We start from the raw sequence: 21212 nt of genomic DNA on the forward strand, positions 1-21212 counted from the left end.
AATTTCCCCCAATTGGATATTGATCACTTCTCCTAACCCCTTTATGACTGTAGCAATTTTTGTTTCTGCATTTTCATGCTCAATCCATCCTAATGGGCAGCCTTTTTTGGGATGAAGACAGTCAGTGACCAAAGACATTTTGACTCATTGTCCTTTTCTTCATTGATATGATAAAAGCTAGGGTGTATGGTGAGGTGGACTCGTATACTAAGGACATGTATGGGTAATACTTATTATATTTGGATGGTGTTTTTCTCTATGTACTCACTGTGAGATGTATTTATTTATTGTATGTAGTACCAACCCAGTGCCCAGTATATATGTGTATATATAGGTTCTCCATTTTACTGTCATCTATTCTGTGACATAGTACCTTATGTATAAGAACCTAGTTAATCCACCGTTTTTATGGGGATTTGTATTTGCTCCAGCCCCTTTGTTATGTATTATGTATTTTTTAACTGAAAAAATTATTCTTTGATATTCTAATAAAAATAAGTACTTATATATATATTGGTCTTGCATTTGTAATTCTTTCTTTTGGTTTTTATGTTGGATAGTTTTGGGTGCGCATAGACCGCACTATTTTGGCCTTATATAGGATTAATGATAAAAGCTTACAAGCTTTGTTACCTACAATGTCCAATATGCATATGTAGAGAAAGCATAACCACCTTGCGTATTGTCAGTGACCTGATTTACAGTAGATAATTTGCTGAGACCTGAAATGTGGAGACCTTCTGAGACCTGAATCTAAAGGTTAAACTCAACATTTTTAGGAGATTATGAAGACTCTTCTACCTCCTTAACATTTTTAAAGCTTAGACATCAAACGTCTGATCATTTCCTCTCATATTTAACATTCTTGTTGTACCTACTCTGAGCTGACCTTGCTTATGTTAATGCTTATCCAAATATTATATGTGAGATTACTGTTATATACTTTTTTTTTTCCAATCAGGAATGTGAATCCATTTCATCTGCCAAGCTTACTTAAGTCTGTTTTGACTTCATCCCTGTAATATCTGACTGTAATACTATCGTCTGGAGGTCTATGCGCCTGACACCATGTTGTCCCAGCTGTGAGAGTCTGATCTTTGACTTGCTAATCATCTCACTTTCATTTCTCAAACATGAAATGCATAGTGTCTGCACAATTCCTTCACATAAAAATAAATTGTATGAGACGTAAGGAAAAAAAAAAAAAAAAAAAGGATTTTTCTCAACAGTCTTGTAAATGGTTTGCTGCCTATGATTCAGGAATGTTTTTCTTAAGACATCTTAAGAAGATTTAATTTTTAACATATAGATTTAACATATAGTAGATGAAACTACAATCTACTGTGTATATAAAATAGCAAAATACAGTACACTACACAGCCCACCCGATTCAGTGCCAGCGCTCTGATCCATCCCGGTGCCTTTGTTTACGAACCCTAATGACACGCTCTCCACGTTTTGCATATGACGATCGGAACCCACTACAGTCTCAGTCATTGGCTGCAATGAGACTGAAATATTAAGAGAATATGTTGCACGGAGAAGTAAGCAGAGGTTGTGAAAAAGGGCCAAAGAGCAGGTTTTCATTAAATAAGGTATCATATGGCTATGTTGCTGCAAAAAAAAAAGTCACAGCCTTTGGAAAGAGATTATGGAAAAAACAAAAATTGCTTGGTCATTAAAACCCAGAAAACAGTTCAGGGGAATCAGTTAATACATAGATGCAAAGAGAACTGAAAAGTCATAGTCTAATTCAGTGGAAAATAAGAAATTCCATACAGTACCTACATACCGTTGCCATATAGTGATTATACATAACATATAATATAGCTCTGATATTCATGTGTTGCCCAAATAACAGGGCTATATAGTTCCCTTGAAATAGGTCCTTGTGTGGGTTAGAGTAAGAGGAATGAAATTTCTAACACTAATGGGCTATGTCACCCAAGAGTTGATTATAGTAATCATGCACTGAAGGGGTATGTAGGCCAGGATTTCTGTATAGTAAGCCCTAAGTAAGTAACTGCAGCAAGTAGCCACACAGTATCCCTTATTGCTGAAAATATTTAGTTTTTTGAATATACTAGCCAAAACGGAGAAAAGTGTGTGGCCACTGACAAAATTAGACCCGCTCTAATTCCCTTAATGCACAGGTACAGGTACATAACGGGTCTAGTACGTATATCAGTTACCCCCATGCACTGTACAATGTACAGACATTTTTCATCACCTCTTTTTCTGTCAGGGATGTTATGGCAACCCCTGCACCTCACTAAAGACAATCCCATTGTTGTGCCCTGAAAAGGACAGTCTCTTAATTTTTTCCGGCCTATTTGTCTCCACCTGCAGCACCAACATCTCCCTAGTTTGCACAGAGCTCTTAATGTTTTTTTTTAACCCCCTGCATTTCTCTCAAAGACAATATGCCCCCCCCCCCCCCACCACCACCTAATCATGGATGAGCTGTGCCCTAAAAAGGGCAGTTAGTAAACTTTTCAGGCATATCTATCAATCCCTGCCTAAAGCATCAACCTCTCCCAACACTAACAGAAAAATGGTGGCGGCAGGGGTGGGGGCATGTGACCACCGCTATTATACAGTGAGGTCACATATCCCATCTAATCAAACATAGCTTGGGCTTGTACAATGCAAACACAGTAAATTTGCTGATTTGCTGCATGTCATCATGCCATGATTAACTAGTGATAGAAAATATATGGAATGACATATGACAAGTATACCAATATTAAAACATATGCCTTAAGGGTCTCTTTAAGGCATATGTTTTAATATTGGTATATTTTTAATATTGGTATACTTTAGACTAGACATAGTCCTCATACAAGACAGTACAGAAGATAAAATGACATAGAGTAATACAAGCACTACCAGTCAGAGAACAAGTCCGCTGCGACAGGGCTGCGGGGCAAACTGCCCGTAAGCCCCGCTAGCGTGAATACCTCGAGTAACCGGTGGGGGTCTCAGTCCTGCGATCGGCGATAGAGGCTGATACGCCGCTACGATCGCATAAACCCATACGGCGATACTCTAAAAGCAACAACGCTATTCAAAGGGAAGACAAGCTTGGTTAGCCGGCAACCCAGCGTCTCCTCAAAAGTCCTCGATATACAAATACAGCTTGTGGACAAAAGCGCACTGCAATTAATTTTTTGCGATATGATGCAAATACAATACTGAACAGCGAGAGGTTTTTACCTCCCTCCGCTCTTGATATACACACATATCGCCTTCAGCAATCCGTGGTGTGCTTGTTTACATGTACGGACGAAACTAGTCAAGTAACCAATTTTTACAATAGCACTGTATATATACTAGCACACTGCTTTATTGCTTCAATTCAAATAAAAGTTAAGTTTTAACCCCTTTGGGGAAAGAAGGTAATCGTCTGCCACGGCAGATCTATTTTCTCTACAAAGATATTACCTCCCAATAGGTGATGGATCAACTATCCTCAATAATTAAATACTAAACGGAAATGTGTAAGGATGACTTCCTGGGGTCGCCTGGCGGGGATGAGTGACCTTTATACAGGGTTATTGACCATCGTGGGGCGAACTAGGGGTCACCGGCACTTGCTAAAGGACTTGTAGGGGGCAGCATCTCCGAGGGTATCCGCCTGAGAAGGGGGAGCCAAGTCGGGGAGGAGCCCCATGGGGTCCTTATGATAGTAAGAGGGATTAAAAAAGATGGGAGCTCTGTGAGTGAAAGGTGGTGTATTGGGAAAGATCGAATCCGCGTGCGGCTGCCGTCCTCCTTGCCTTGGACGGGATCCCTAGGGGTAGTGGAAGAACTAGAATAGGAGGGGGAGGAGAGCATGGAGAAGTACGAGATAGTAAGGTACATAGTGGCCTGCAAGGCGGAGGGGGTTGGCGTTTCAAGGTGTTGAGAGAGGATAATAGGGTGGGGGAAGGGGAGGGTTAAAGTAGTTTTTCTAAATAGGAAAATATGGAGTGCTATGCCGTGCTGTGCCAGGCCTGCCCTTTTCCAAGAGTAAATTGTGGAATTAGAGTTTATTTGGGGTAGAGTTTGGGGTATGTGTTTATTTTATTGGATGTGTTCAGTTTTAAGTTGGGTTTGTTATTTTGTTATGGGAGGGTTAGTGTAGAAACTTTAATTTTGGCTGTAATGGACCCGCTGGGGGATAGTTAGTATGTTACTAGTATAACCCCGATGTTAAAAGAAAATACCTTTCTGTAAGATTTGGTAAGATTTTTTTTTTAAGATGTTTTGATATATTAATTAAAAAAAAAAAAAAAAAAGAGTGTGGTGTGATCACTAGCTTGAAAATGGTCGGAATTGTACGACCGAAACGTTGCTGCTGTACCGTGTGATGCTTTAATAAACTTTTCAGCATTTGTTTACCTTTAAAAAAAAAAAAAAAAACAGCTACACTGGGCACAAACGGCATTGCTAAACAGTGCTCAAGCTGTATCCATGTTTTCCAGGATTCCCTAGGGCTGCATTCAACTTCTTCAGCCACCGGTAATCAAATGCTGCATGCTTAGGGCCCTATTACACATTTCATGATTATTGTGCAAAAAATCGTTATAGCGTTCAAATTTAAATGATAATCGTTCTGTGTAATTGCAGGCAACGATCGAAAAATCGTTTGTACTGTATTTCGTTGATCGTTGATTTAGATCTGAACCTGAAATTATTGTTAACCATTCGTTAATCGTTCCCGGTAATTCCACATTAGTTTCCACATTTGTTCACTTATCGTTTAGTGGAATTGCACATTGTTCATTGTTTTGCTGGGATCAGAAGGAATAAACAATCATAGTTATGATCGCAAAAATGATCGTAGTAACTATAGTAACTAATGACTATCGTTCTGTGTAATATGGTGAACGATTTCAGGTTAACGATAAACAATCTAGTTTATCGTTAAAAATCGCTCTGTGTAATAGGACCCTTACAGTAGGTTCAGTCGAACCCAAGGGTGTTCAAGGTTCACTTATTTTTAGTTCTGATGTTAAACTTTGAGCAAAGGCACTGTGTAGTTGTTTTTAAAGAGATATTGTTATAAACGTATCTTTGTTCTCAAATCTTTTTCAATACAGAAATGTACAGTGATCCTTGTACTGTATTATCCCTTCTTCCCCCCCCACACACACACACACACTGTAACACTAGATATGTGTTTTAACCCTTTTGGTTACTGTTTCATTTGGATAAACGCCCACATCACAATCCATGATAAAGGTTTTCCCAGGTCTTGAGTAATGTTGGATAATGAGTGATATCATTCCACCACATAGATATTAGACTCTTTGGCACATGGATGGCTATGATTTAGTGCAAGTTATACAAAATGATTCTATGATCTCCAGCCTATGTTATTTATCTTTATCTTCTCCATACTGTTTTCATTTCCTTGCAGCATTTCAGTTTTTTTTTCCTGCTACCATCTTTTCATTTACATCTGGCATCTGTTAAAGAGGATGTATAGTGCTGAGCTCCATCTGGATAGTTTTGGAATTTTTACATATACATATACAATTAATGCTGCCCTGCATATTTTTTATATATATTTTCCCTTTTGAATATATATTTTGAACACATGGTTTTAGATAACTTATGATAAAGACCCTTTATTATTTATATATTAACTTGAAGTACTTTCACTACCCCCTATCCCTACCCCAGTTGTTACCTATCCATATCCCTGTTAACTTAAAGTTAGCACTGATATATTGTTATCTTTTAGTAATAAACCAGTAAAAATTACATTTTAAATTTTGAGAGCACTTTTGGGTGTGCTTTGTGCTTATGACCCTTACTATTTTTCGGTTGGTTGTTTCCACCCAGATCTGCTCTCTTTAGTTGGCACATTTTTTACTTGGAATGTTGCTTACCACCGGTTGGCACTAGCCCAACATGGCTAGGTAAGGCAGGCTTTGAGAAAGTCCCAGGCCTTAAGCTCAGGCCTGAGTGAAAACTGCAGCAGGAGCTCTGGCTCTGTCTTAGTCCCTCCACACCACTAACTAAAAAGAATCCCACCAGGAACTGATCTCCCTTTTATAGGGGCTACTAAGCTTCTCTGTGATTGTTGGGTTGTTGGGGATAGGAGAGAGAAGTGGAAAAGCGAGGGAAATTACCTGCACCTGTAATTGGATGATATAACAACCCATTCTTCTCCTTCGGCTGTGCTCCATAGAAAAGACTTAAAACGACTCTGTACCCACAATCTGACCCCCCAAACCACTTGTACCTTCGGATAGCTGCTTTTAATCCAAGATCTGTCCTGGGGTCTGTTCGGCAGGGGATGCAGTTACTGTCATAAAAACAACTTTTAATCCTGAAGCGCTGTGTCTAACGGCCGGGGCTTACATTTGTATATGCATTAGGCTGGCACCACCTCTCCCTCCTTCCTCCCCACCCTCCTCATCGTTAGGAATGATCCAGGAACATTTACTGTTGTTTGAGCTTTGCACAGGTGTATTAACGATCTAGCCCATGTGCCGGGCTCACACAGCTGACAAATAGAAAGCAATCTGCCTGGAGCTTTCCTAATGATGAGGAGGGCGGCGAGGAAGAACAGAGAGGGTGTGCCAGCCTAATGCATATACAAATGTAAGTCCTGGCCGTTAGACACAGCGCTGCCGGATTAAAAATTGTTTTTATAACAATAACTGCATCCCCTGTCGAACGGACCCCAGGACAGATCTTGGATTAAAAGCAGCTATCCGAAGGTACAAGTGGTTTGGGGGGGACAGATTGTGGGTACAAAGTCACTTTAAAAATATAAAAAGTGACACCAAGTGGGGAAACAAGGAAGGTCTGGGCAGGGGCAGATAGGGGAAAGAGATGAAAACACCACAAGTGTGCTGAGGAGGCATAGAACGTGAGGAAGAGTGGGAGCGCACAGAATATCTGTCAAACCATTTACTGGCCATTAAATCTGCATAGTTACTCTTGTACATAGTTGAGAGGAGTATTGTGCCCTGGACTGTGCACTTCCTGACAGGTCTTGAATGTAGAAATAATCCTTGAGAGTAATGTCACGTGTATGAAGGACTGTGCTGGACAAGTCATCAGAGTGAGAAGTATTGGCTAGCCACCACAGTGACTTTGCAGGGTTGCTGAGGAGAAAGCTCTGGACAACCAGTGCAGCCACAGCTACTCCTGCTGTATTCTGTGCAGTAGAAGGTGGTCCTTCTAACACCCACAAAGGCACAGAGATTTTATAGGTCAGTCCTCCGGTTGTAAATGACTACGTTGGTGATAGTTGTGGACAGAGTTAGAACTTTGGTAGAGGAAATGCAAGTTCTTTCTGACCCAAGCTTGCATAGAACGTTGTTTGTGGTTCAAATAAAGCATGCTGGGGCTGTATTCACCTTATTAGTCTCTGCCTACAGGCTCCACACAATCCCCAGGATTGACACGTGGTAAATCTCATCATAAAATGTTTCTTAAAAATGTATGTTGACCTGAAAGAGCTGTTGGCCATATCTAGGAAAGTTTGCTGTTCACTTTAGCTATTCTTATGTCTTTATGGCCTACAGCCAAAATGGTATTCCTGAACATTGCTTAATCTGCAGTGTTTGAACATGCTTGAATTCAACTGTATACATCTTGGACTGCCTGTACCAGCAGCAGAAAGTGTCTGGTGAATGATTTACTCACACAGCAGACAGGCAGCTATTGGAGCCAGCGTGATTTTCAGCTCAGGGATTGGCAGCTGATCAGAGACAAGTGTCGTGTGCTGAGGCCTTTTGAAGAGGCAAAAGGATTTGTCAGTAGGGACAACAGCATAATAAATGATATTATGCTGCTATTCCTTCATAAGCAAAGTCTCACAGCAATGGTTCAGGAAGGGATGAGGAAGGATCACATGAGGCCCACAGCAATATGGATAAAGAGGAGGAGGTGGAGGAGTATGAGGAATTGGGGCCTGAAAAGGATTTAGAATTGTAATTGGCAGTTATGTCAGGGATAGGGGCAGGTAGACATACAACATTAAAGAGGATGTACCACCAGGTACATCCTCTTTAATCTGAGCCCACAGATCGAACCCACATGTTCATTCTTCAGCGTGGAGAGACGCTGAGAGAGGAGGCACACAAGCCTCCCATAGATTTGTCATTATGACAGGGAGGCTGGCGGCATTATCCGTATTTTTGCTCCATGTGCACAGAGCCTTATACTTTATATGTGTACTGTAGAGGTGAGTGCAACTTGAGCATGGTTGAGTCTGATCCTTTGGCAATTGAGCCGCTGAGCCGCGATTGGCCGAGCACAGTTATGCTCAGCCAATCGCGGCTGAGCAGCTGATGACGCGGCCGGCACTTGGGAAGATCAGAGGTGTTCGGGCCGGCCTGCCAAAGATGACGTTTGGCACAAGATGGCAGACGCGTGTCGGCACGGATCAGGTATGTATAATGCACTACACTTCCGGGTACACGGGTGGGGGTGGTGGGACACGGGGAAGGAGGCCATTCACAGACATAACATACATTACAAAGTTGTATAACTTTGTAATGTGTGTTATTTTGTGAATAGTTTTTTACCGCCGCACTACCCCTTTAATTTAGATTTTTAAGCTAAAGGAGAAGTCCGGCAGATTATAAAATCCTGCATCCGGCAGGGGGGGGAATTTATTATATATACTAACTTACCTCTCCCTGTACTTGCAGTGAGCAGGTGTACCGGCCGTGGAATCCCCACCAGAAAGTAATGACGTTAAAGGTAAATTTAGTAAAGCTCAATCCCCAGATACTAGATAAGCGTATTGTGTTGGGACAGAGGCTCCACATAAAAATAAAGTAAAATGAACATTAGAGTTTCTTTTATCATCACTTTGTGTCAATGTTATCGCCTGTGACATCTGTGAGACAGTTTAAAAAATCCTCATCTGCCTTTTCAGCAAGATGACTCTTTGTTGCTGATTGCCATTGCAAAACTGGAATTTGAATATACATTGCCAAATGCACTTTTTCAGGTAATTGTTTTATAAGTCTGACAATATTCTTTCTTAAATTTACAACTTCTAAGAAAAAGTAAGACGTTTATGATCACAGAGTTTCCTCATTCGAGCAGCCCAGGGGGAAGGGCGAGTACAAGAAAGTACATAGAGAAGAAGGAACCCTACAGTAATGATTAAATAGCTGCCCTTTCTTTCAGACCACCACATCCATTTGTATTCGGGAAAAAGAGCTACTGCTACCCCTTCAGGCATTGTACTAGGGATGAGGGAACCGAACTGTAATGAACCAGATTCGTTACGAACTTTACAAAAAGTTTGGTTCGTCACCGAACTGAACTTTGAGAAAGTTCGTAACGAATCTGGTTAAAATAGCAACAACAAATAAAATCACAGAATAGACCAGGATACAAGGGATTATTACTAGAGATGTTCGAGTCGATCTGAACCTGAATTTTTGGCATTTGATTAGCGGTGGCTGCTGAACTTGGAGAAAGCCCTAAGGCTATGTGGAAATCTTGGATATAGTCATTGGCTGTATCCATGTTTTCCAGACAACCTTAGAGCTTTATCCAAGTTCAGCAGCCCCAACTAATCAAATACCGAACGTTCGGGTTCGGATCGGCTCGAACCAGAACCCGGTTCGCTCATCTCTAATTACTCCTATAAATTCCTTGTATCCTGGTTTTCTGTGAATATCAAGATGTGTGACGTCAACCCTGTTAGGGTGAGACCTTAAAGGGGTTATCCAGTGCTACAAAAACATGGCTACTTTCTTCCAGAGACAGCCCCACTCTTGTCTCCAGCTTGGGCGGCGTTTTACTTCTCAGTTCCATTGAAGTGAATGGAGCTTAAATGCAAACCGCACCTGAACTGGAGACAAGAGTCGTGTTGTTTCTGAAAAAAAGTGGCCATGTTTTTGGAGCCCTGGATAGCCCCTTTAAATTAGTCTTCTCATATATACCTGGGTGCTGCCTAATCAAAAATGTAATGTGACAGCTGTCTGTGAGTATCAACCAAGAAACATAAAAGCAATTTCAGTGTTCAAGCTTATCTACTTTATTTAGTGAAAATCTTAGTTTATATCTTTACAATAATGCTTCAAAAAAATAATAGGAGAACCCCATTTAGCCGCAACAAAAAAAATAAAAAAAAAACTGTCCAAAAAAAGTTCCATCACTGTCTTCGAAAAAAAAAAAAGTCCCATCGGCTGTCCCATCACTGCACAGTTGTGTAGAAAAATGTTGGCGGCTCATTGGGATTCTTTGTGTTCAAGACCGTGCACCCTGTCTGTTACTGCCAATTGGGTCAACATCCTCCCAGAAGATCATCAGAAAGCTATCCCATTTGTGTCCTATGTCCCGTGTAATCACTTACACCTTGGCTAATTTTTTTTCACTATTTTTTGCAGTTTTATTTTTTCCACTTTTTTCATTGTAATAGCAACTGCAACTAAATAAAACTATACCCTATCAGACTCCAACTATTGTAGCTGCAATTATTTAGCCATTATTGCAAGGTTTATTTTAGGTTCGGTTCATATGAATCCGAAGTTCATGAAAGTTCGCTGGATCGAACCTAACCGAACTTTTCAAAAGTTCGCTCATCCCTACACTGTACGTTAGATGGGTGTTGCCACCTATATGTGTGCAATGTTTCAGCCTTTTTCAGAGAATGAGCTGAAACGTTTATATAAGGGTGAATGTGTCATGTCCTACAACCTAGCTCAAGTTAATTAAATCAATATGTTCTACTTCACTTATGTGAACGTTTTATTGCATGTGTGTGTGTTAGCCTCTTATGTTTTTCCCTCCTGGTTCCCTGTACTTTCTTGTGTTGTTTTAGCTCCTGTGTGGACTTCTCCCAGATCATTCTTCTAATCCGTTGAGGTCTAAACAGGGGGAGAATTATAAAAGGGTGTAAAATTTAGACTGGTGCAAACTGCCCACAGCAACCAATCACAGCTCAGCTTTCCTTTCACCAGATCTGGAAGCTGAGCTGTGATTGGTTGCTGTGGTCAGTTTGCACCAGTCTAAATTTTACACCCTTTGATAAGTCTTCCCCTTAGACTCTAAGCGATCAAAACTTTTCAGATTTCTCTGACATGTCAAAAGTTGTTTTTTTTCCCCCAGCTTCCATTTAAGAACTTATTTTTCCTCTGTATGACTCTTCATGAATATTCAGGCAGGGCTCTGCGGTGATGAATGGCCGGATTAGGGAGTGGGCAGAAGAGGAATCAGGTGGGTGGGCAGATTGGTGCACCAAGGGCTGTAGTACAGCTTCTAGTTCACCTAATTGCTTAATTAGCATATTATTATTATTTAATTTATTTTTTATTTTTTTTGCATATTCAAGATAGTATGTATATTATATAGTACATAGTGTGAAAGTGGTACAACATTTTCTATTATTCACTAACTAAACTTTTTTGTTGTTGAACCTGACACTGACCATTTGTCAGGTCAGAATTTTACTTTTTGATCTACTGTTCACATCAGTGACCTTCCTAATACCTTTTTGTGTTTTCTGTTTTGTTGGTAATGATAGAAGCATCCTGGACAGATATGCATAGTTAAAGGTGAGCATTACATTATATACAAACTCCCCAGCTTGAGAAAATGCAGTTATCTTAAATGGCTGCCTTAGTGCATCTTATCAAGTGTAAAAAAATAAACCTGTGATGATGATGATGGGTATAGGCCTGTAACTGCTGCTTGCTGGCATTTAGCTCTGTCATACGTGTAGGGTCTTTTAGCCAAAGCTTAATGAACTGAAGAAATGACAGGAAGGCTGAGAAGACATTCAACTTTTCTCATATTTGGCTCTTTTGTCTGCAAGTAAAGAGAAGACAGAAGGAACAAAAAACAATTGCCTTCTCTCCAGGGTCCCCACCGGTCTCTGGCTGTCCATCACTCTGTATTTGGCTGCCCTATTTTTAACCACTAAATATTAGGTGGTGAATGAAATATTACATGCTGTTATGTGTATGTAGGCATTATATCTGTTCAGTATTAAAAAGCAGCTTTAGGCATATCTGGCAATTTTTAGATTGGTTCATAACAGGTATCAGCATTATAATAATTATTGTTGATCCACAAGAGATACTGATGTAAGATTAATAGCTACATAGCCCTGAATGGTTTTGAAAGCAAATATGTTCTCAGAGGAGTTGGCACATGGTAGCCTGGTTTCCTCTTATTAGCACATATATGCTGAGCACAAGGGGCTTCAATAGGTGGTGTAATGCAGAGCTAGCTGAGTGCAGTAGTCACATGGCAGACTGGTGATGCTAGTGACCCCTGTGTACTACACACTATTTTTAAAGTTATTCTCATCCTAAAGGGAGCAAGTGAATAAATTCTTGAAATAACTTCTCAACAATTCTACTCAACTATTCCTGTGATAAATCCAACAGACACATAGGGCCTCATTTCCTAACAAAATGTGTCAATTCAAGCTGTTATGTTGTGTTTTGTGTCTGGCTTTTTTATGCCAAATGCATTAATGTGGCGCACGTCCTATGTAAATCTGAAAGATTTTTCACAGGACAAAGCTAAAACCCGACCCTCCCACCACACTAGAAGTGGCTTTTTTTTGTTTTGTTTTTTGAGAAAATTTGTCAAAAAAATTACGGTTTGCTTTGTAAGGCCATGTTTACACTCAGTAAAACACCAGCCATTCTGTGACCTGGCCGGATAATCTTCATTTCTGCTGAATTCGAATGCAAGCGTACAAATTCACCACGGCACACAAGGGAGCATGCGGCCGGAGCTACACGCTCCATTGTGTGCACTGACATGTCTTTTGTGGCCGCTATTCAGTGACTGACATGTCAGTTTGTAGTGCGGCCGCTAGCAATTCTGGCTGGAGTGCATACTATATGTATACACTCCGGACGGGATTCCCTCTAGCTGCAGCACAATGTAAGTTGAGTATTAATCACGGCCGGGTTGCAAATCGGCAACAACGTCCGTGACTAATACTTAACTTACGTTGTGGGAACATGGCCTAATTCTGTTAGTTGTGGCGGGTTTTAAAGGACACATCCATGGTATCCCCATGACACGCCTACCTGGCAGGGTTTCAGACAAAAATGACAAGTTTGTTTGGTTTGCGGACAAATTGTGTCGCATGCCTTAAGTAATGTGTCATTCCACTAAAAGTGTGGAAAAAACAGACTAAAACCTGACAATTTGCTGCTGGGAACACCTTAGCAAATCAGCCCCATAGTATCTTAAGGCAATAGGTAATGACATCTTTAACAGTTGAGTAGAAATATCTGGTCACTTTCCCTTTAAGATAACTGCTGATAACAGGTTAACTAAAGAATTTAGCTTGTGGCAATTTAAAGGGAAAATGTAGCTTAATTGCTATCGGAAATGACTGCTTAAAGGGATCACAGTTCAATTAGACTTGACTTAACTGACAAGGATTTTTACACTTTGTCTCGCTGTGATTTGAGAAGAGGAGAACAATCATACTCACAGAAGAATTCTACAGAACCAGAGGCCGCTATATCCTCCCACTCATTCACTTGAAGAGGGCGTACATCACTTTCCCAGTTTGAGATATGTCAACAGATCACCTAGATACTGTAGGGAATTTGGCACACATATAAAGAGATGAGGCCTTTCATGGTAGCAGATATCACTACTGAATCCAGGATTCCTGTGACAACTAGCATGACCTTCACAGTTCTGGCATGGGTCAGGGGGGAGAAAGATAATGTTAGTCATTTGGTAGTCATAGCTAGCCAGTAAGATAATAATTAGTGATGATCGAGTACTAAAATGCTCGGGTGCTCGTTGCTCATTTCCCGATACTCGAGTGCTCGTTTCGAGTAACGAACCCCATTGAAGTCTATGGGAGACTCGAGCTTTTGTGCAGGAGACTCAAGTTTGGTAGAGAGAAGGTCGAACCTTAGAAATTGATGGAAACACAATGGAAATGGACAGGAAACAGCAGGGGCAGCATGTATGCATGCCTCTGAGGCTGCCTAATGGCACCATTATGCCTAATTCTGTGCAACAGCCTGCTTAAAATGGAGGGACAGCAATGCATTCTGGAACCTGTAGTACTGAGTACATCTGCTCAGCCAGGAAATACAGAAACACAAAACAGAACAAAAAAACCACAAAACAAATGGATTTTTGGTAGTTTCAAAACTGGGATAGATAGGTAATAAATAATGCTATATGCTTCTGCAGAAGCTTCATTTTTTTCTTGCCTTGATCCGGAGTTCCCCTTTAAGAAAAAAAAATATTAAATAAAAAAAAGTACAATATATCTACACTCACCGGCCACTTTATTAGGTACACCATGCTAGTAACAGTTTTTTTTGCCTTCAGAACTGCCTCAATTCTTCGTGGCATAGATTCAACAAGGTGCTGGAAGCATTCCTCAGATTTTGGTCCATATTGACATGATGGCATCACACAGTTGCTGCAGATTTGTCGGCTGCACATCCATGATGCAAATCTCTCGTTCCACCACATCCCAAAGATGCTCTATTGGATGGAGATCTGGTGACTGCGGAGGCCATTTGAGTACAGTGAACTCATTGTCATGTTCAAGCAGAAATCGAGACTCATCAGACCAGGCAACGTTTTTCCAATCTTCTACTGTCCAATTTCGACAGTGCAAATTGTGCAAATTGTAGCCTTAGTTTCCTGTTCTTAGCTGAAAGGAGTGGCACCCGGTGAGGTCTTCTGCTGCTGTAGCCCATCTGCCTCAAAGTTGGACGTACTGTGCGTTCAGAGATGCTCTTCTGCCTACCTTGGTTGTAACGGTTGGCTATTTGAGTCACTGTTGCCTTTCTATCAGCTCGAACCAGTCTGCCCATTCTACTCTGACCTCTGGCATCAACAAGGCATTTCCGCCCACAGAACTGCCGCTCACTGGATGTTTTTTCTTTTCGGACCATTCTCTGTAAACCCTAGAGATGGTTTTGCGTGAAAATCCCAGTAGATCAACAGTTTCTGAAATACTCAGACCAGCCCTTCTGGCACCAACAACCATGCCACGTTCAAAGGCACTCAAATCACCTTTCTTCCCCATACTGATGCTCGGTTTGAACTGCAGGAGATTGTCTTGACCATGTCTACATGCCTAAATGCACTGAGTTGCCGCCATGTGATTGGCTGATTAGAAATTAAGTGGTAACGTGCAGTTGGACAGATGTACCTAATAAAGTGGCCGGTGAGTGTATACATCTATATCTATACAACCAATGAAAAGTGAGAGAAGTGCAGAACTTTAAACTTTTACAATGTGAACTATGAACTGAAAACAGTCACCCAACAATAGTGACATCCCATTCCCTAGTTGACTAATGTGACAATTCTAAGTGCCAACTGGTTTAAGTGCTAACAAACAAGCATGAGCACAGCTTGATAGATTTCTATCTCATACTGTGCAAACTTACAATATGTATATATATCCCAACAAATTAAACTGAAGGGTAACCATCCTTTCCAAATTTCTGACATGTCACCAAACTTGTTAGGGTCCAAGTGCTGACCCTAACCCTACTTGCTTAAAGGAAAGGGCAGAGGGCCCTCAGCAGAGTGCGGCATCTGTTCCTTCCTGATCATCACTTCCCGGATAGACAAACAGAAACAAAAAGGTGACAACCTGACCACCTCTGCCCTATTTTGGCAACTGTTGGGGGTAAGGAGGCTGACATGTCAATATGAAAGTTATAGTCACGTCAATCGTTCTATGAAGTGATTGTTACCCTCCCCTTTAAGGCACAAACAGCATTAACAAACTATTAACTGTGGCGGTGTGTATCTTAAACATCATTTTTGTCAACTCCATTTCCTCACTCTCCTCCTCACTTTGAGTTACATCCATGACAACAATCTCACTGTCTGACAACCAGGTCTCATCATCATCATCAGACACCTCTTCCAAGTCCCCACTCTCATCACCCACTGACTGCGTGAGCTGCATAGTTTGGGCATCAGGACAGATCGACTGCTTCGGTTGCTCTGACTCAAGGAAGGGTCCAGAAAAGAGTTTCTGGGAGCATGGTGGTGGATCTGAATCCCTTCTTTCCCTGGAGGGGCCAGGCTGTGGGGAAGGAGGCTGAGCTAATGGAGTAAGGGTTCCCCTCCCTTGGGTAGTGTGGGTGGACTGCGTTGAAGACTGGGTGGTGGATAAGTTACTGGACACATTATCCGCTATCCACGTGATCACCTGTTCACACTGCTGCGGTTTCAATAACGGTCTACCTTGAGACCCCGTAAGTTGGGCAAAGAAGCTAGGGAGTAGACGTCTGTGGTGTGACACTGCTACCTCCTCAACAGGTGCTGCTGTGTCACTCTGCCCTGAACCACGGCCTCCGGCAACCACATGACTTGGAGACCCACGCCCTTGACCCTTACCCCTGGGGTTCCCCATTTTATGGACACTGTACAGTATGGAACTTAGGTCTTGCGTATGAAATACAGAAATCTGGAAAAATACTTGTAGTACCCACTGGTTTGGTGGGGCTCTACGGTACAATCTGGTACTGGCTGGACCTAGATACACGCTGTGATACCCCCTTACAATGAGCAGTGAAGTGCTATGCAGGATGTACTACAAATCCCTGCAATACAGTGTAGTCCCCACTAGTTTAGGGGGGCTGTACGGTACAATCTGGTAGTGGCTGGACCTAGATACACACTGTGATACCCCCTTACAATGAGCAGTGTAGTGCTATGCAGGATGTACTACAAATCCCAGCAATACAGTGTAGTCCCCACTAGTTTATGGGGGGCTGTACGGTACAATCTGGTACTGGCTAGACCTAGATACACTCTGTGATACCCCCTTACAATAAGCAGTTAAGTGCTATGCAGGATGTACTACAAATCCCTGCAATACAGTGTAGTCCCCACTAGTTTAGGGGGGGCTGTACGGTACAATCTGGTAGTGGCTGGACCTAGATACACACTGTGATACCCCCTTACAATGAGCAGTGTAGTGCTATGCAGGATGTACTACAAATCCCAGCAATACAGTGTAGTCCCCACTAGTTTATGGGGGGCTGTACGGTACAATCTGGTACTGGCTAGACCTAGATACACTCTGTGATACCCCCTTACAATAAGCAGTGAAGTGCTATGCAGGATGTACTACAAATCCCTGCAATACAGTGTAGTCCCCACTAGTTTAGGGGGGGCTGTACGGTACAATCTGGTAGTGGCTGGACCTAGATACACACTGTGATACCCCCTTACAATGAGCAGTGAAGTGCTATGCAGGATGTACTACAAATCCCTGCAATACAGTGTAGTCCCCACTAGTTTAGGGGGGCTGTACGGTACAATCTGGTAGTGGCTGGACCTAGATACACACTGTGATACCCCCTTACAATGAGCAGTGTAGTGCTATGCAGGATGTACTACAAATCCCAGCAATACAGTGTAGTCCCCACTAGTTTATGGGGGGCTGTACGGTACAATCTGGTACTGGCTAGACCTAGATACACGCTGTGATACCCCCTTACAATGAGCAGTGAAGTGCTATGCAGGATGTACTACAAATCCCAGCAATACAGTGTAGTCCCCACTAGTTTATGGGGGGCTGTACGGTACAATCTGGTACTGGCTGGACCTAGATACACGCTGTGATTACCCCCTTACAATGAGCAGTGAAGTGCTATGCAGGATGTACTACAAATCCCTGCAATACAGTGTAGTCCCCACTAGTTTAGGGGGGCTGTACGATACAATCTGGTACTGGCTGGACCTAGATACATGCTGTGTACTACAAATCCCATCAATACAATGTAGTACAGCAGGACCAACAGCCCCAAAATCAAAAAATAGTACACTGAGCACTTCTTAGGGGTCTGTATGAAACACCTAATGTCCCCTTTCTGCCAGCAGCCGGTCACCACAGTGTGCTGCTGAAATCGTGGTAGCAGCACTGCAAGTCCCAGCCAGCAGTCTGTAGTAATTGTATTAAAAAATGCTTTTAAGCCCTGAAAAGGGCTGTTAGTTTGTATTGCTAGTATATACCCTGCCTACTGGAACGCTAAATCCTACACTGACACTCTCCCTGACCAGCAGCATCTCTGTCCCTGATCTCTTCCAGCACATGTCTGAAGCGAGTACTGCCGGCGCCGAGTTTTATATGGCAGGGTCATCTGATCTGGTCAACCAATCGCTGCTATCGACATGTATGGGTCCCACGTGATCTCAGGATGCACCAAAGAGTCTCCTGCATGTTTATTGGCTGAGAAATAGTGCCCAAACTTACAGGAAACTGATGATGAGATTTTCTCGAGTATCGCGAGATGCTCGTCCGAGTAACGAGTACCATCGAGTACCCTAATACTCAATCGAGTACCAAGCTCGGACGAGCATGCTCGCTCATCACTACTACTATTATTATTATTATTATATTATTATAAAAAAGAGAAGACACCAGTAGATAAAAAAGTGATTGGAGGAAAAGCTCCCCACATCCATATTTACCAAGTTTTTTTTATAAAATGAAAATAAATTAAAAAAATCAGTTGATTTTGAGAGAACTACACCATGTATTCCCAGTATAGTTAATAGAATAGGATTTACGTCCCGCTACATTCATGCATAAAGACACAGATTTAGGATACTGTCATTTTGTGGCCATGATCAGGATGACCATGATAGCAGTGATTATCAAAAGGGGTCCGTCATTTGATGTCAAAATGACTGCCATCCAAAAAGACGGATGGAAAACACAAATGTGTGAACAAAGCCTTAAAGTTGTAATATGCATGATAAATGTGCTGTGTGCACATAACCAACTGCAACCCAACAGTGTAAAACTACAATGCATCTTTTAATGAATTCTAAATATTACTGTCATTTAACCAATCTTTTGACATGTCATAGAGATATGTCAAATGTTTTGAATGGCTAGGGTCTGGGTATTCAGACACCTACCAATGGCTAGAATGAGGCAGGAGAAGCATTTGACTGAGCACTTCTCTCCCTAGCTCACTGCTCTCCCTTGTCTTGCTGTACTCCATAGAGATGATCTCCATAGACTTACCATATAATTTGTCTCCTGCATCGTGACCTTCTCTCGTTCTAGTGAGGGGTCTAAAAACTGAAGCTTCAACCAATCAAATTTTTTCATGTCTTTATGACATGTCAAAAGTTTGTTAAATGGCGAACAGCCAAAAATTTGGTTTACAAGTTCTTTTTTTTCAAGTTCTTTTTTTCCCTGAAATTCTCCATGGTCAAATATCTTTTTTTATTAATTATTTTGTGTAATTTCTAGAGATAAGCGAACCGGGTTCGGGTTCGAGTCCAGCCGAACCTGAACGATCGGCATTTGATTAGTTGGGGCTGCTGAACTTGGATAAAGCTCTAAGGTTGTCTGGAAAACATGGATACAGCCAATGACTATATCCATGTTTTCCACATAGCCTTAGGGCTTTATCCAACTTCAGCAGCCACCGCTAATCAAATGCCAAAAGTTCGGGTTCGGATGGACTCGAGCATGCTCCAGGTTTGCTCATCTCTAGTAATTTCCTCTAAATCTGTTTTTACTTTTAAACCTTGCTTCTAAATTCATTTTCAGTGCTTTTATCTTTTTGGCTTCCATATGATTTGTTTACTTTTAAGTGTTGTCGCCGCCCCAGTTGTGATTGTCATTGCTTCTCTTTCGGGGGACCACACCAGTCCCTGAGGCTACTCTGTCTTGTAGGTATGCAGCATATTATCACAGTTCATTTAAATGGATTTAAAATTATCACCATCCTCTAAATCTTATTGCAATTTTAATCTTATTTTTCTAAAACAATAGGAAAAAAATGTTATCTTGGCATTTGCCCACCAAATGTCCCCTAAGAAATCAACATCAGATCTAAAAAAAATTAAACAGAGTTTAAAACTGCATACATTATTGTAGACTGGGATTTCAATCAGACCACAACCAGCTATTTCCCAGAGAAAATCTGAACTTATGTACAGTGGTAACTACCGCTAACAATTTAATTTCAATAGTTCTTAGGAAAATTGGTATATTACCATCAAAACTCATCTTCAGTGTTAATTATCTCAATATTTATCTCATTCAGTATGTAAATGATGGCATTGCTGCCTCATTAGTGTCAGCTGTGTATTTTTTAGGCTTTGCTCAATTTCTGTTTCTTACCATTGAAACGTGTGATATTAGGATCAAAAAATTATCTCCAATTTGAATATTTTTATTGGAGGCATTGATGATAAATACTGGTTTCAATTCCCATGCACTTGGAATAAATGTGAATATGAAAGAGACAGCACACTGGAGACACATTAGAAGCTGCTAATATCTATGACAACATAATATATACCGTACAACTATGTGTATGCCTATAGTGTGTGTATATGTATAAACTTTCTGAGTGTGTGTGTTTGCATATACTGTGAGTATATGAATGTGCGCATGTATATATGGTTTGAGTGGTGGATGGCATATCTCCCACTCACATGTTGTGGGTTCACATAGCCACATTTTACAATGTATTGCATATACTGTATATGTTGTCTTCCTGTCAAAATGTGGTATATCAGACTCTGCACCATCTAACATTGTCAACAGTTGGAACTTGAATTGCAGCTAACAGATTCACAGGGATTTTAGCCAAGCCAGAATCTCTAATAAACAGAAGAGAACAAGGTATTTAGGATCCACTATATAATCAGAACAGTTGCTACAGTAATAGTAACCTGTTTGGAAGAAGATGACCCACAGAGAAACATAGCTGTGCTCTTCACCAGGGTTTCTCAACCTGCGGTACGTGTACCCCAGGAGGCAGGCCCGCTTCTGCCATGAGGCGGAATGAGCCTTCCGCCTCAGGCGGCAGAATTTGCGGTCCGGCAGGGGGCGGCATTATGTCCCCCCTGCTGTCATTTTTGTTAAGTATCACTTAACAAAAATGACAGCGGCCGCTCACCTGTCCCGTCGCCTGCGCTCTCCACATCCTGTCTGGTCCCGCGACGTCACTCTGCAGCTGTCACGGACCTCCAGGCTGTGGTGAGTGCCCGGGGTCGGTAGGGGATGCGCTGGGGTGATCGGGGCGTGCGGGACTGCCCCGCGCGACCCGATCACCCCACTCACTCACCACAGCCTGGAGGTCCGTGACAGCTCCAGGGTGACATCGTGGGACCTGACGGGATGTGGAGACAGCGGAGAGCGCGGGCCGGCTGCGGTGTGGGACAGGTGAGTTGATGGCGGCGGCGGGGGGTGTGTGCGGGGGGTCCGGGGGGATGCCGGCTATCACTCGGGGCGGCCG

The sequence above is a fragment of the Dendropsophus ebraccatus genome, chromosome 4 (genome assembly GCF_027789765.1).
Source record: "Dendropsophus ebraccatus isolate aDenEbr1 chromosome 4, aDenEbr1.pat, whole genome shotgun sequence".
Taxonomy (NCBI): Eukaryota; Metazoa; Chordata; class Amphibia; order Anura; family Hylidae; genus Dendropsophus; species Dendropsophus ebraccatus.